The following is a 16,200-nucleotide window of genomic DNA, read 5'->3' as shown; positions in this document are numbered from 1 at the left end:
CTGTTTTATTTCTTGATGGCCATTCTTTTTGAAATAAGGTAGAATCTCAGTGTTTTTAAATTTACATTTCTCTAATGGCTAGAGATGGCACTAAACATTTTTTCATGTGTACATTGGCCATTTGTATTTCTACTTCTGGAAAGTGTCGTATTCATTTCAGTTACTCATTTTTTGATTAGGTTTTTTATTTTGGTGGAGGGGCCTTATTTTTTTTTCTTTTTTAGTTCTTTATATATTCTAGGTATCAGTACTGTGTCAGAGGAGTAGCTGGCCAAATTATTTCCCATTCTGTAGGTTGTCTCTTTCTTTTGTTGGTTGTTTCCTTTACTGTACAGAAGCTTTTTTTTTTTTGGTTTTGGTTTTTTTGGTACTGGGGATGGAACTTGGGACTTTGCACTTGTGAGGCAGGCACCGGAACCACTGAGCTAAATCCCTGGCCCTGTACAGAAGCTTTTTAATCATATACAATTCCATTTGTTGATTCTTGATGTTATTTCTTTTGTAATTTGGGTTCCAGTCAGAAAGTCCTTACCTGTGTCTTCAAGAGTTTTACCTATTTTATCATCCAGCAGATTAAGTGCTTGTTTTAATATCTAGGTCTTTTATCCATTTTGATTTTATTTTGGTGCATAGCAATAGATATGGGTCTAGATGCAAACTTCTGCATATGTATAGCCAGTTTTTTTCAGTACTATTTGCTTAAGAGGCTGTCTTTCCTCTGGGATGTGTTTTTGCCTTTTGTCAAAGATCAGCTGACTTAATATGCCTAAGTTTGTTTCTGCTGCCTCTGTTTTGTTCCATTGATCAATAAGTCTATTCTTGTGCCAGTATGATGCTGTTTTTATCACTGTAGCTTTGTAATATAACTTGAAGTTCAGGATTGTGATGTCTCCTGCTTTGTTTTTGTTGCTCAAGATTGCTTTTGCTATTCTGGGTCTCTTCAGGTTCCATGGTTCTGTGAGGAATCTGTTGGCATTTTGATTGGAACTGCATTCAATCTATTTACCAGTTTTTGTAATATGGTTATTTTGATAGTATTGGTTCTGCCTATCCAGCAATGGGATATCTTTCCATTTTATGATGTCCTCTTTGACCTTTTTCAGAGTACTGTTGTTCTCATTATAGAGGTCTTTCACTCCCTTCGTTATGTTAAGTTCTAAGTAATTTTTCTTGACGCTATTGTGAATATTATTTTCCCAATATCTTTCTCCACACACCTTAATTTTTTACCATACTGTGCAAATATGTATGAAAAATACTTCACTTTCCTTCTCACCTCCACTGTAAGAAAAACTAGAGACCAAATTGGTCACAGCTGTCCATTGCCCCACATGGGACTGTCTGAGGGTTGGGATGTGCAGAATGGGGGTGGTGCCTCATCCAGCAGGCAGCAGCTGAGTCCAGTGGTCCACTGCCAGGCAGGAAAACAAGCCTCATGCCACCAGACCTAATATTATTAGGGAAGCTGGAAACTCGTATTTTTAGTGATGTTTCCCAATGTTTAAATGTTGGCATATGACTCCAGAAACTGTCCAGCACGGCAGGCCAATCCAAACAGGTCTGAAGGCCAGATGAAGGCCTCTGGCTGCCAGTTGATTGACCCCAGACCCAGACCTCTGCAGGGCCATGTGCTGTCTGCTGGCTCACAACCAGCCCTTTCTGCTGGCAGTGGGAAAATGACTGCACACTCACCTTGCTGCTTCCCAGCTGTTGTGCAGCTAAGGGTTGCCGAGACATTCCATTCTGAGGCATAGACATATGAGGGATTTTCTTGAGGAGTGGCACCAATCTTTCCCAGTGTTTCTCCAGGACAGCTTGAAATACATTTTTAAGTCTCTGTAGCAACACAGAGGTGCCTGCAAACCAGGTGATCACTTCTCTCTGGGCCTCAGTTTCATAATGTGTAATATAGATAGGAACAGGTCCAACTAGACATTTATTCAAATCTAATCTTCATTGGCTCTAGGGCCTTTGCGGGGTGGGGGAGTTGCAAGGGATTTTTATAACATATTAAAATGTAATAATTTCACTCCATAGTTTTACCTGAGTCTTCAGGGTCACACTGAAAGAGCCCCAGGTATAATTTTAAATTTTCAAATAGTTCACATTAAAAAATTTTAAAAACAAGTTAAATAGATTTTAATAATACATTTTATATAATATAATATATAAACATATTTTCAGTTCAGTGTGAAATCAGCATGAAAATATTAACAAAATATTTTGCATTATTTTTTCATGCCAAGGTTTGGAAATCCATTGTGTGTTCTACAGCACATGCCAAGTGCTCATTAGCCATGTGTGGCTAGTGGTTACCATACTGGACAGGGCAGTCCAAGGCAAGAAGTGACAACAATCACTACATTCTCAAGTGTGACCCAAGCAGAAAAGGGAATTTTGCATTTTCCCCAGTGAGTGAAAGCAGTGCATAGTCTCCTTACTTTCCCCATTCTCTGAATTTCTTTCCACTGAAAACATTTCTTCATGGGGAAAGAGGCCACGCCATCTTCATTTATCCAGCATGCATTGTGCTGCTGTTCAGCCCAGGGCATCAGACAGTACCTATCTCCACCATTGTCTGTCAGCGAGAGGACAGGCAAAACCTACAGAGAAGAGACAAAAAGCCACTTGGGGACTTTCAGCCGATCTTGCCTGCAGCCTGAGAAAGTGGCAGGAGATCTGCCCAGCCTCTGCTGTTCTCCCAGTCAGACCTGAAGGAGTCAAAGGCAGCTGTGAGGGGGAGGAGAAGAAACTTGGGGAAAGGAACAGAGAAGTCACCCACCAGGACCCCCCCCCCTTTTATTTGGTACTCGGGATCGAACTTAGGACCTTGCCCTTGGGAGGCAGGCCCGGTGCTACTGAGCTAAATCCCCCGCCCTCCAGGGCCCCTTTTGAAAGGCAGGCCACAGCCACAGCATTCCTGGGTGGGAGAGTAAGCTTGAGCCACAGAAGTTTTTACTGGGCTTGACTTACTCATTACTGAGCTTAAGGCCATTTTGTTTCTGAAAATAATCAGAGAATTTGCTTTAAAATATTCCACCAAAAACAGAGTGTGTGTTGAGGGGAGGTGGGTATTAATAAAACAAACATGATTGTGATTGGTTACATGGAAATTTATTATACCATTGTCTTTTTTTTTGGTCATGTGTGGAATTTTCCATAATAAATGCTTATAAAATGACTAGAGCCATAGTGGCGAACCTATGGCACATGTGCCACAGCCAGCTGTTTGTTATCATTGAAAGGTTTGACATCACTGGACTAGAGGAATTTTTAAAATTGGGCGCGAATAAGAGAGGCATAAAAGCTGCCAGAGATTCACCCATGGCTGGGATCAGAGTCAGCTCTGTAGAGGTGGTTTCAACAGGCAAATGACGGGGGAAATCATAAACCAGTCCAGGTGTTTTCTGAGCACACTCCATGAGATTCACTTGTCCAATGTACTGTTTATTGTTTCTGGGTGGTTGAATTTCTGTGTTCCCATTCCACCGACATAGCTTCTGGCTAAGACTCCCCAGCACTCACCCCAGCAGGGCCCAGGTAGATCAGTTTCTCCTCAGCTTTTCTGGGTGACTTAATGACACAGTAGCTCCTCACCCCAGACACCATGATGGATGTTCCTGGAGTGCAGTGCCTCCAAGGCACAGAAGGACAATGTCTGTGAAGATACTGAGCAATGTAGGGGCCATTAGTCACTGAGAATCGCTGGACATTTTGAAATGAACTCCTGGTCTCTCATAAATAAGCTGGATCATGGAATCATGCCTAGGGCAGGTGGCTGTGGTTGAGGCCCCCACACTTCATGAAGTGCTGTGGGAGGTTTGGAATAACATCTCAATGTGTGAACAGGAATCTGCCTGGTCAAGCTGAGGTCCCTGTGCTGGAACCACAGGCACTGCAGCTGGAGCTGTGTGGGTGAGTGATTTCAGTTACTACTGACCTTTGGGACAAGACCTGCTGGCTCTTCTGTGTGACTCACCACTGTGTGTTAGCTGAAGTCAGAGTCTTCTGAGCCTGAGGCCTAGGCCAAAGGCCCGCTAACTTCCTTTCCCAGTCAAGGAGAGCCATTATTCATGTGGAGCCCATTTCTGGCAGCAAAGCTCACAAGGAGACCTCCATGGGGTTCTCTGCCTCCCTGAGGAAAGTTTGATTTTTTATGCTTTGTCCTTTTTGTTCCCTGAGTGTAATAGCTAATGCTTTATGAAGATTCCTGAGCACTGGCACCACCAGAGCACTTGTCCAGCCGCACGGCTCCTAGGGCAGAGAAGCTGAGCCAGTCCCAGCACCCAGAAGGAAGCTCCCCCACCACCATCCCAAGCTCCTAGGGCAGAGAAGCTGAGCTGGTCCCAGAACACAGAAGGAAGCTCCCACTGCCATCCCAAGCTCCTAGGGCAGAGAAGGTGAGCCACGTGGGTGCCAGAAGCACCCCCTCCCGTGGAAATGAGAAGACACGTAAACAAGTCTCAAAAACAGACTTCTGGATCACCTACAGCAACCCCAAAGGGAAACGAGATGAAACAATCTGATACTCAACCACCTGGACTCTCTGAACTGGCAACAAAAGAGGATCTGGGAAAAATGAAATCAGAAATAATTACTCAGATAACAGCAAAGATTTTGCTCATGGTTCAAGACAGGACTAATAAATCTAGAGAGGACACAGATAAAAATATAGAGGATCTGAGGAACATGATGGAATCCCAACATAGGAAACAAATGGAATCCATAAAACAGATACAAACTGATTTCCAAGAGATTAAAAACTCCATTGAAAGTCTGCGCAGCAGAATGAACCAATGTGAGGATAGAATTTCACCTATAGAAGATAAGATTGCAATTAGTGAGGAGGAAAAGAAAAATTGCTTTAAAATTGTAAGGGAATACGAGAAATCAATCCAGCAGCTGCTAGACGATGCAAAGAAGAATAACGTAAGACTGATTGGAGTCAATGAAGAAAGAGGAGAGAGTACAGATGACATAAAAAAAACTCTTCACAGAAGTGATGGCAGAAAACTTCCAAAGGAGGGGAAAAGAACTTGACATACAGATAAGTGAGGCATATAGGACTCCAGCTAGCCTTAATCAAAAAGAATCTGCACATAGGCATATAATAGTTAGGATTCCAGAAATCCAACAGAAGAACAAAATTCTACAAGCAGTGAGAGAAAAGAAACAAATCACATAGAAAGGAAAGCCCATCAGAATCACAGCAGACTTCTCAATGCAAACCCTCAAGGCAAGAAGAGCTTGGAGTGATGTATTTCAAGCCCTAAAGAAAAACAGCCTCCAACCCAGATTGATGTACCCTGCAAAACTATCTTTCAAAATGGTTGGAGAAATAAGATACTTTCATGACAAAGAGCACCTCAGGAACTTCATGAATACCAAACCGGCACTCCAAAAAATTTTAGACAATACTCTAGGAAAAGACAATGAGGATCACAACCCCAGGAAATCCAGCAGAATGAATCCACTGGGCGTGACAAATTAAATGCAAAGGGGGAGAATCCAACAAAAAGAAAAAGTCATGACAAGGCTTTTAAAATTTTTAACTTCATCTCCCTAATGAGTATATAATTCAATCTTATTATTGTACTGATTAGTATTTTTCTGATTCTGGAGTTGCACACCATTCCTTGTGCTATACTGGCTATTTATCTTCTTACGTCTACATTTTAATTGGGTTGTCTATTAATGAGCTCTAAGAATTCTTTATATATTCTGGTCATAGGTTATATGCATTGTAAATATGGCCTGTTTAAGGACTACTTTTCATTTTAATGATGTCATTTAAAGTTCTAAATTTTGATGGAATCTCATTTATCAATTTTTTTTGTTTACACATCATGTTTTTTGTATCCTAGGTAGTTCTTGTCTACCCTGAATTCATAAATATTTTCCCTTATAATTTCTTCTTAAAGTTTTATACTTTTAGGCTTTCTTATTTAGGTTCATAGATCCCTTCAAGGTATTTTCATGTATGGAAAAAAAGGGTTGAGGTTAATTTTTTATATATGGATACCAGGTGTTCTAGTGCCATGTGCTGCAAACACTGTCTCTTCCTCGGCTCTTGAATTGAGTTTATATTCTATAAAATGCTAATGTTAAATAATCTTTCAAAACTCAGTGGACCATATATGTGTGGTTCTATTTCTAGATTCTCTGTTGTATTCAAATGGTCTATATGTCTTTCCTTATGCCAACACTGCCTTGATTACTGTAGCTTTAGAAGAAGTCTTAAAATTAGGTACTAAACATCTTCCAACACTGTTTTTGCTTTTGTTTTTGTTTTTAACTTTTCTAGGTCCTTTGTACTCCTACATAACTTTTAAATTTCAATATCCAATTCTTCATTTACAGCAAGTATACACAGACCTGAATTTTTATATATACCTTGTGTTTTCTAATCCTGCTAAATTCCAGTACAAGTTCTAGGGGCTCCTAGAGATTTCTTAGTATTTTCTCTGTAGATGATCATTTCATCTACATATAAAGATTTTGCTTCTGCTGTGGCAATCCTATCCTAATTGTGTCATTTTATTGCCAGACTATTTTGTTGGGGACTAGGTTTCAAAGTTTCATGGACAGATAAAGAGTAAGCATATCTGCCCTTGTTCCCCACCTTAAGGAGAAAGCATTGTATCTTCTCCATTTATATAAGGCATTCTTGCTGCAAGTATGGAGTACATGTCTTTAATCTGTTGAGAAGGTTCTGTTCTACTTCTAGTCTCCTGATAGCTTTTACCATGAACAGCTGTAGAATTTAGTCCAATACTTTTTCTCCAACCAGTGACAGGATCATATGGTTTTTTCCTTTCCTCTGTTTAAATGATGACTTTTGGGGGTGGATCTTCCAATGCTGAACCAACACTGCCATCCCTATAACAAAACCACTTTCTACATCCTGCCAGATCTGACTTCCAATAGTTTGTTTTGTTAAACAAATTTCTATCTATGTTCATACTTTTTTCTTCTATTATCTTATTCAGTTTTAGGATTAGCACAATGTTGAGTTCCTAAAATGAGGGGAGAAGTGTTGGTTCTTTTTTCTGCTTTAATTGTTTGATATAATTGATCAGTTAAAATGTTTATGAGCCTGCTGTTGTCATATAGGTAGGTTTTCAAGCTAGGAATATACTTTCTTTAATAGGTGCTATTGAAATTTTATATTTCCTCCAGAGTTAGTTTCATTAATTTGCCTTCCAAGTTACTTCTTAGAAGTTGTCAAATTTATTTCAAAAAAGATTTTTGTAGTATGCTTTCTATATCCTTTTAAATTCTGTAAAATCTGTGGTAATGTCTCCTAGATCTTAATATTGTAATTTAAAAAATGTATAACTGATATTGTGTAACAGGAAGAAAAGGTCTAAAAGAGCAGGGGAATTGTGAGGGGTAGGGGAAGGGAAAAAAGGGAAAGGAAAAAATATGAGAAGAGGAAAAAAAGTGGAAACAAGGTCTTTGCAAATAGGGAAGGGAGGGCAAAGGAAGGGGAAAAAAATAAGAATGAAGATACTCATGTAAAGGTACAAGATCCCAATGATGAATATAACTGTATTTTATACCGAAAATGTACCAATAAAGTTAATGGGAAAAAAAAAAAGGCCCAACAGGGCTGAATTTACAAGGTGCTTTCCATACCTGACTTTGCCTGTCTGTCTCTTTCCATAACTTAGCAGGGGGTACTTCAGACCCATGGTAGAGACTGGAAGGTAGAAGGCCATGGAGGGTTGAGTTTTTGCTTAGTGGCTCAGATGGGACTTAAACTACACATTCTAAGTTGGATTTCCCAGTTAGGACAAATAGAAAGGGGAAAAATAGCAGCCTGTGTGTCCTAAGGATGTGAGGGGCTGTCTTGAATAGATTTCTCTCAAAACCCAATTCTTTGGTACTTCCCTCCTCTAAGGATGGTCACTCACCATGGACACGAAGACATTACAGCTGGACACATCAGTCTGGGCGAGCAGAGGTCTGGATGAGCAGGCTGCCAGTTTCAATTTTAATACATGAGAATTTACTGCCAGGGTGGACAGGCTGGGTGGTCATTGGAGGGCTTAGATCCGTCACAGAGACATAAAATTCATAGCAGCCTCCATATGTAAAGGCCACAGGATCATCTTGGCATCCCGTGGCCAACAGGAGCCCATGGTGATTAAAAGCCCCCTTCTGAGAAGCAGGAAATCCCACCTGCTCCTGTTCATTTTTAGAGTTTTTCTGTGGTTCACTCTGCTCCTTTCTACTTCCTTATTAGGTTGCCTAGGCCTCTGTCCTCTTCCCACCTCGAGCCTTCAGGAAAAAGCCGGCACTGACTTGGCCGTTGTAACTGAGGGGTCTACAGGGTTCAGGGTGATAGAGCTTCAGCCTCATCCTCAGCCTGAGATATGAAGGGTGAGGAAAACTATCAGATCACTTAGCCTAAGAGGACATGAGGGCATAGAAAGGTGGAACCAACTTCTCCAGGTTCACACAGAGCCAAGGGGTGAAGCTAGCTGCTGTTATGACCCCCAAGTCTTTCCAGCCCAGAGACACGGAGGCCCTCCCTCCTTCACACCTGAGGCCCAGGAAGTAGTTAAGATTCATTGATTAGAGAATACCATTGCCAGAAATTCTTAGATGTCTGTTCACAAATACCCATCTCTCCACCTGGACTGAAAGACCTTTTTTTTTTTTTTGTACCAGGGATCGAACTCAGGACCTTGCTCTTGCGAGGCAGGCAGTGGCACCACTGAGCTAAATCCCCGGCCCTGAAAGACCTTTTAATCAACTCAATCTATGATAAAACAAACAACAAAAATGTCACAAGCAGGTCAAGAAAAAGAGAAAAGCCCAAAAGTGCATCTCATTCCTGAGTGAGACCTAATCCTTAAATCTCCTGACCACTCAATGGGCATCTTACTCCTGCACAGCCAGCAGGGGCTCTGGACTCTGGGATGGGGTTTTGGTTTCCAAAATTTTTTCACACGTTTCTAATATGGGATTTGGATTTGTTCAGCATTAGCTCCCAGATCTAGAGAACATTTATTAGTTTGCTTGTGTGAAAAATGCATATTTTAAACTAAAAATAATTATGAGGTATGATAAAAAACTATGGTGTTTAAAATTTTAAAAATTTATTATAGTAAGACATTGCCATTAATCTGTCTCACAATACAGTACTTCTGCTTGCTTTGAACACACTTTATCCCATTGATCTTTCTACTTTCTGAAGCATTCTGGAAGTCCTCTTTTGTGAATGTTGTTAGTTGCACTATAGACAACGTATGGATGCCTTGATGTTCTGAATCAATTCAAAATAAAATTTACCTTTTGTGGTCATTTTGACTTTGAGGAAGAGCTAGAAGTCACATGGTGCTAGATCTGGTGATTAAAGTAGATGATCACATCATATTGGTTGCTTGTTTTTTTCTGTTACTACGATACTTTTTTTTCTTCATTAAGTTTATTGGTACATTTTAGGTGTATGATATTATGACATTCATCACTGGGAATTTGTACCTTTACGTGATACATCTTGGTTCTTATTTTTTCCCCATTCCCCTGCCCTCCCTTCAACCCTTCCATCCTTCCCTATTTACATAGACTTTGTTTCCATTTTTTCCTTTTCTCATATTTTTCCTTTCCCCTACTCCTCCCACTTCCTCCTCCCCTTCAGACCTTTTCCCTATTTCACATTATCTATTCAAGCCTGTCTTTCTGTTGATGACACTTGGCAATGCTCATCATACTTTTTTATCATACCTTTTAAAGACATGAATATTCCAGAAGTGCTTCAGAAAATGGCAAGAATGATGGGATAAGTGTGTTTGAAGTGAAGGGGTAGAATTCTGAGGGGATTAATGGCAATGTGTCTTTTATTGTAATACATTTAAAAAACAAATTTAAAGATTCACCATATATTTTGATCACATCTCATGCGCAGAGAACAAAATCTGGAGTAATGAATGCCAAGTCATTGATACTGGTTAATACAGGGTCGAAATGTTATTATAGGGCATTTTTGCTTTTTTGCAGGCCTGTAGATGTTTTGTTTTGTTTTGTTTTTTTCTGACATAGGGTCTTGCTTTGTTTTTAAATTTTTCTGTTTTTAAAATAATACTTTATAGTTTTTTTTAATGCATAGAGGTCTTGAACCATCTTTTGTTAGGATTTTCCAATGTTAATGCCCATAGTTTATAACACTCCTTTCTTAATCTTTTGAATATGCTTGGAATCTATATTGATGGTTTCTTTTTCATTCCTAACTTTGGTTGTTTGGATTTCACACTTTCTTAATTAGGCTTTCTAGCAGATTATTAATTTAATATTTTGAGTAAAGAACCAATTTTTGGTATTATTGATCTTCTCTCTTATGTTTGCTTTCTATTTTATGAGTTTAGTTCTTATAATTATGTATTTCTTTCTTTTTACTTTTTTGGGGGGGTTAACTTGCTTTCTTAAAAATATATTCTTTTTTGAGAAGATGCTTAGATTAACTTCCTTATTTTCTGTTATGCAATGAAAAGTATACATATCTCTCTAGGCATAGTTTTTAATACATAATATAAGTTTAGAGATTTATCATATTATATTTTTGGTTCAAAATATTTCTTAAGTTCTTGTGATATTATCTTTGATCTGAGTGTTATTGGAACTTTATGAATTTCCAAACATACAGAGATTTATAGTTATCTTTTATTATTGATTAAAATCTTATTTTCTCTGTGGCCAGAGAATACATTCTGATTTAATTTTTTGAAATATGTTGCAACTTACTCTATGACCCCAAATATAGTAAATTTTTGTAAATGGTTTATGTGCCCTTAAAACAAATGTGTATTCTGTAGTGATTGGGTTTAGTGTTTTATATGTAAAGATTAGGTCAAATTCAGTAATATTTGGGGCTGGGAACTTAGCTCAGTGGTTTCACCGCCTGCTGCGCAAGCGCAAGAACCCGAGTTCGATCCCTGGTACCAAAAAAAAAAAAAAAAATCAATAATATTTAAAATTTTGATCTTTAAAAAGCTTTAAAAAAATTTTAGGTGGGTGTGGGGACATTTGCCTATAATTCTAGCTACTCAGGAGGCTGAGGCAAAGGACCATGAGTTTGAGCCCAGATTGGATAACTCAGCAAGACTTGGTCTTAGAATGAAAGACTATAAGGGGCTGGGATATGGTATGGTGGTAGAGCTCTTGCTTGACATGTGTGAAGTCTTGGGTTCAGTCCTTGGTACTGAAGAGAAATACTTTATTTTTAAATATAACAACCTTCAAAAAATCACATTAAACAATATACAGCCTAATTAATTTTTATAAGGTGAACATCTTTGTAGCTACCACCATCCCACCCAAATAGAATCTGATAATGAAATGTTGACTTTTATGGTAATTACATTTTTATTTTATAATTTCTTCATCCAAGTATAAATACCTAAACTCTTGACTCTTTTTTGATTAATTCTTTTGATAATTTGTCCAATCTCTCTCTTTCTTTTCCTATTTGTTTTTTAAAAAGCAGGTCCTGTACAGTTTCTTACATTCTAGGTTTTGCTGATTACATTTGTATTTCCTATAAATTATTAATTGGATCTAGAGGTTTAATTGGAATAAGGTTGGTTTTGTTGGGGTTTTTTGGCATTGCTCTTCATAAATGGTTGCATCATAAATAGTTGTTGGATTTTCTCTTTATGAGACTTGGAAGATATTGGTGTTCCATGTCTAGGTTCATTGATTCATTCAGGGTTGCAAAACAGTGATATTACGACTCTACTATTCCTTCTTTACATTTGTTGGAATACTTCTAGAAAGAAATTTCACTTTAAGTACTTTTTTTTTCTTCAAATAAATCCAGAACATCCTAGGGATGAACTCTACTACTGAGTAACACTCCCAACCCTACTACTTAGAAATGGAACTACTACTGCTTCAATAGAAAAATCGGGATAAATACTTAATTTTATTTCTCCTTCCTACTGTTTATCAAAATAAAAGTTGTTGTTTTAGCAGTCTTCAAGGATGACCAATTAGCATTTTATTTTTTGTGTCATAATAAGGAAATGGATTTAAACATATTTGATATGTTTCATCCATTGCAGTAATGCTCCTTGGTTTTCAAATTGTCCCATATCTGGGTAGGTGCACTGCAAGTAGCTCCTGGGTCTTTGATAGCTTTTTTTTCTATCTGGTATAACAAGATAGTCTAGGCTCATCCTGTAGAATTCTTATCCTAGACATCTCTCCCTGAAGCACTGATTTCTCTTAGTGGAAAATGACACACTAATGCCCAATTTTGGTTACTGAAAACAGCTAAGCAGATTTTTTTGTGTGTGTGTGTCCTTACCCTATTCTACTGCCTCCTTGTCTTGCTTTTCCTCTTTTATGGAACAAAAAATTATGACATATTATACCATATCTTTTATATCCTTCAGGCAGCCTTTGTCTTACATATACATCCTCTGCCTCCACAACTGTCAAAACTTCATACTCTAGTAGTTTACTAGGAAAGGGGTATGGAATTAATATTCCCTGAATTTTCTTATGTTTTAGACCCAGTATTTCTGCATTGTTTATATTTAAAAGCCAGTTTGGCTACTAAAAAAAATTCTTGGCTTTCATTTTTCTCTCCTTCAGTACTGAAATATTTTACTTGTTTTCTTCTGACATAAAACATTGCTGTTTTAAAATGGTTTTTTGGCATTCAAAATTGTTTTCCCCTCCAAGTTACTTTTTTTTTTTTTTTTTTTTGGAAGGGACTGGATATTCAAAGGATTTTTCTCCTTTTGTTTTTAAGTCCAACATTTTAGTAAAATTTGTCTTAGTATTAATTATCTGGGTTAGTTTCTTCAGTTAAACCATATACCATTTTAATTTCTTCCAGTTTTTTGTTTGTCTTTTCCAAGATTCCTGGGAAAAATGTGGAACTATGTCTTCACTGCCATGGATTTACCTATTTTTTATTTTAGTTGTCAATTTTTATTGTCTTTATTTTGAAGCTATGTTATTATGTATATACAAATTTAGATTTGCTAGCTCTTTCAGGTGAATAAAACCTTGGTGAATAAAACCTTTTTTATTATAAAATACCTGTTTACCTGTAGTAATGCTTCTTGCTGTTAAGTCCACTTTGCTTCCTTTAGGGTTTTGATTGTTATATCTTTCTCATATTTTAACTTTTACCAGTCTGAATTGTTAAAAATGTATGTTTTGTAAGCAGCTTATAGTTAGATGTGGTGTTTTAATCAAGTCAATCTTTCTATTTTAATTGGAGTGTTTTGTCCACTTAAATCTAATGTAATAATTGATAAACTTAAATTTAAATATTATTTGCTTTCTCTTTGTTCCAAGTAATCTATGTTCCCTTTTATTTTTTCTTTCCTTACTTAGTTTTGTTTTAGTTTTTTTAAAATTAATTTTATTGGTACATTGTAGATATACAATATAATGACATTCATCATTAGAAATTTTCACCTTTACATTATCTCTCTTGGTTCTTATTTTTTCCCCATTTCCCTGTCCTCCCTTCAACCCCTCCATCCCTCCCTATTTGCAAAGACTTTGTTTCTCTTTTTTCATTTTCTCATATTAATTTCATTCCCTTCTTTCCTTTCCCCTACCCCTCCTACTTCCCCTTCCCCTTTGCCCCTTTTCTTCCTATTTCACATTATCTATTATACCTTTTAGTCCTTATTTACACTTTCAGTTTCTCACACTAGAGAAACTATTTGGTATTTACACATGCATGTCCTATTTATTTCACTTAAGAGTATTGGCTCAATGTGCATCCATTTAGCTATAAATGTCTCTGATTTCTCATTTTTTATGGCTGAGTACTATTCCATTTTATAAAAAAACAAACAAACCACATTTTCTTTATCCAGTCTCCAGTTGATAGGCAACTGGGCTGCTTCCAAGTTTTAGCTATTACCAATTGTGCTGCTATGAACATGGGTGCACATACATCACCGTGGTATGATTCTTTTAATTCTTTGGGAAAGATACTCAGCAGGGGAATGGCTAGGTCAAATGGGACTTCCAGTCCTAGTTCTTTGAGGTATCTCCATACTGATTTCCACAGTGGTTGCACCAGTCTACACTCCCACCAGCAGTGGAGCAGGGTTCCTCTTTCCCCACAGCCCCATCAGCATTTGTTGATTTCATGATAGCAGCCATTCTTTCTGGAGTGAAGCAGAATCTCAGCGTTGTTTTCATTTGCATCTCTTGAATGACCAGTGATGGTGAACATTTTTTCATGTATTTATTTGCCATTTCTACTTTGAGAAATGTCTTTTCATTTCAGATGCCCATTTTTGGAATTGGCCTTTAAATTTGGGGGGTCTGATTTTTTTTTAAGTTCTTTATAGATTCTAGATAGTAGACCTTTGTCTGAGGAACAGCAGGTAAAATTTTTTTTCCACATTGTGGGTTGCCTCTTCACACTGTTGGTGGTTTCTCTTGCTGTGCAAATGACAGGATACTCTATACAGAAAACCCCAAGAACTCCACCAAAAGTCTTCTAGACTTAATAACCAAATTCAGTAAAGTAGCTGGATACAAGGTCAACACACAAAAACCAATAGTTTTCCTCTACACGAACAACAGACTCACTGAGAGAGAAATAGGGCAAATGATTCCTTTCACAATAGCATCCCAAAAACTGAAATACCTAGGAATCAACCTAACAAAAGAAATCAAAGACCTCTTCTCTGAAAACTGTAGCACTCTGAAAAGAGAGATTGAAGACAATATCAGTAAATGGAAAGACATCCTTTGCTCCTGGATAGGAAGGATCAACATAGTGAAAATGGCCATACTTCCAAAACTGCTATATAGATTCAGTGCAATCCCAATTGAAATCCCAGCAGCATACTTCACAGACCTTGAGAAAACAACCCCAAAATTGATTTGGAACAAGAAGAGACCCAGAATAGCAAAAGCAATTCTAGGCAACAGAGACATGGTGGGGGGTATCACAATCCCCAACTTGTTTTACTTTTTAAAGAAACAATGTCTCACTGTGTTGCCTACAAGGGCCTTGAACTTGCAATCCTCCTTCCTCAGCCTCCCAAGTAGCTGGGATTATATGCATGTGTCACCATCCCTGGGACAATACCTTTTAAATTATTTAATTTTCTCCTCTCTTAACTTGTTAGTTATTATTTTTATTATTTAGAAATATAATTTTTAGAACTCAAACTTACTTAGATATATCACAAAATATTTGAGCAATCAAATCCTAGAGGAAATGAATACTTTTATTTCTTCTCAGACAATATGAGTGCCTCAGAAAAAGTCAATTCCATTTATTCTACTGATTAATACACTATTGTAATGAGGCCCTGCCCAGCAGCTTATGAAGCTTTTGGCAGCTGAACTTAGTCTCTCGTCTGCTCTCTGTGTGATCAGCAAGTCCTCCTGGGCACCATTTGCTCTCTGGAAACCTTGGCCCAGTAAGTTTTCACTCTCATGTTAGCTCTCTGAAACCTTCAATAACTGTTGTATTTTGTTTAGAGCTCCTGGTTGTCCTTGGTGGAACAATTGTTCTGTCATTAATGGCAGTGAAAATCAGTACTCCTAACTATGCTCCATTGGTGAAGATGCTGGGAGCAGGCCTGGACTGCTGTGCTAGCACAGTCTGAATCCCACAGCTCTTTGGTGTATGTAGTGTCTGGGGTAAGCGACTCATGGACCCAGCTTGTGATGTTGCACCAGGGATCAGGTGTGTTTTTAGCCAGGTCTAGGAGCTGCACATACTCCTTTGCTGTCTGAGTAATCATACCCCAGAAGGGCACCAGAGGTGGCCTACGCCATGCTGAGCAGATTTTGGATCAGTGGTCAATGGGGCCACTGAGGCTCACCTAGATCCTGTGAGTCAATGAGAAATAGTTCTTTGTTCCACCTTCACCAAGATGGATATGGTGACTTTTTGGTGCTGGTTCAATAGCCTGTAGACAGGACCCTAGGTCAAAGGTCAAATTCATCCATCTCTACCAGGGGCTGAGGAAAGGAGAGAGGTTTGGCCATTTCTGAGGCTACTGCATGGTCTTCTTATAAATGTGTGTGAAGCTGCTATTGCAGGTAGGGCTGCAGCCTGACCTCCCTAACCTTACTTGGTGCCACTTGATTGCTGTTATGGACTAAACTGTGCCTCCTCCAAATTCATATATTGAAGTCCTAATCCCCAACACCTCAGAATGTGACTGTATTTGGACATAAGGCCTTTGAAGATAT

Source organism: Heterocephalus glaber, unplaced genomic scaffold, assembly GCF_053883595.1.
Source record: "Heterocephalus glaber isolate CG9 unplaced genomic scaffold, H.glaber_assembly_v1.0 deba00000331, whole genome shotgun sequence".
Taxonomy (NCBI): domain Eukaryota; kingdom Metazoa; phylum Chordata; class Mammalia; order Rodentia; family Bathyergidae; genus Heterocephalus; species Heterocephalus glaber.
The sequence above is the reverse complement of the archived record's forward strand: the minus strand, read 5'-3'. Positions refer to the sequence as shown.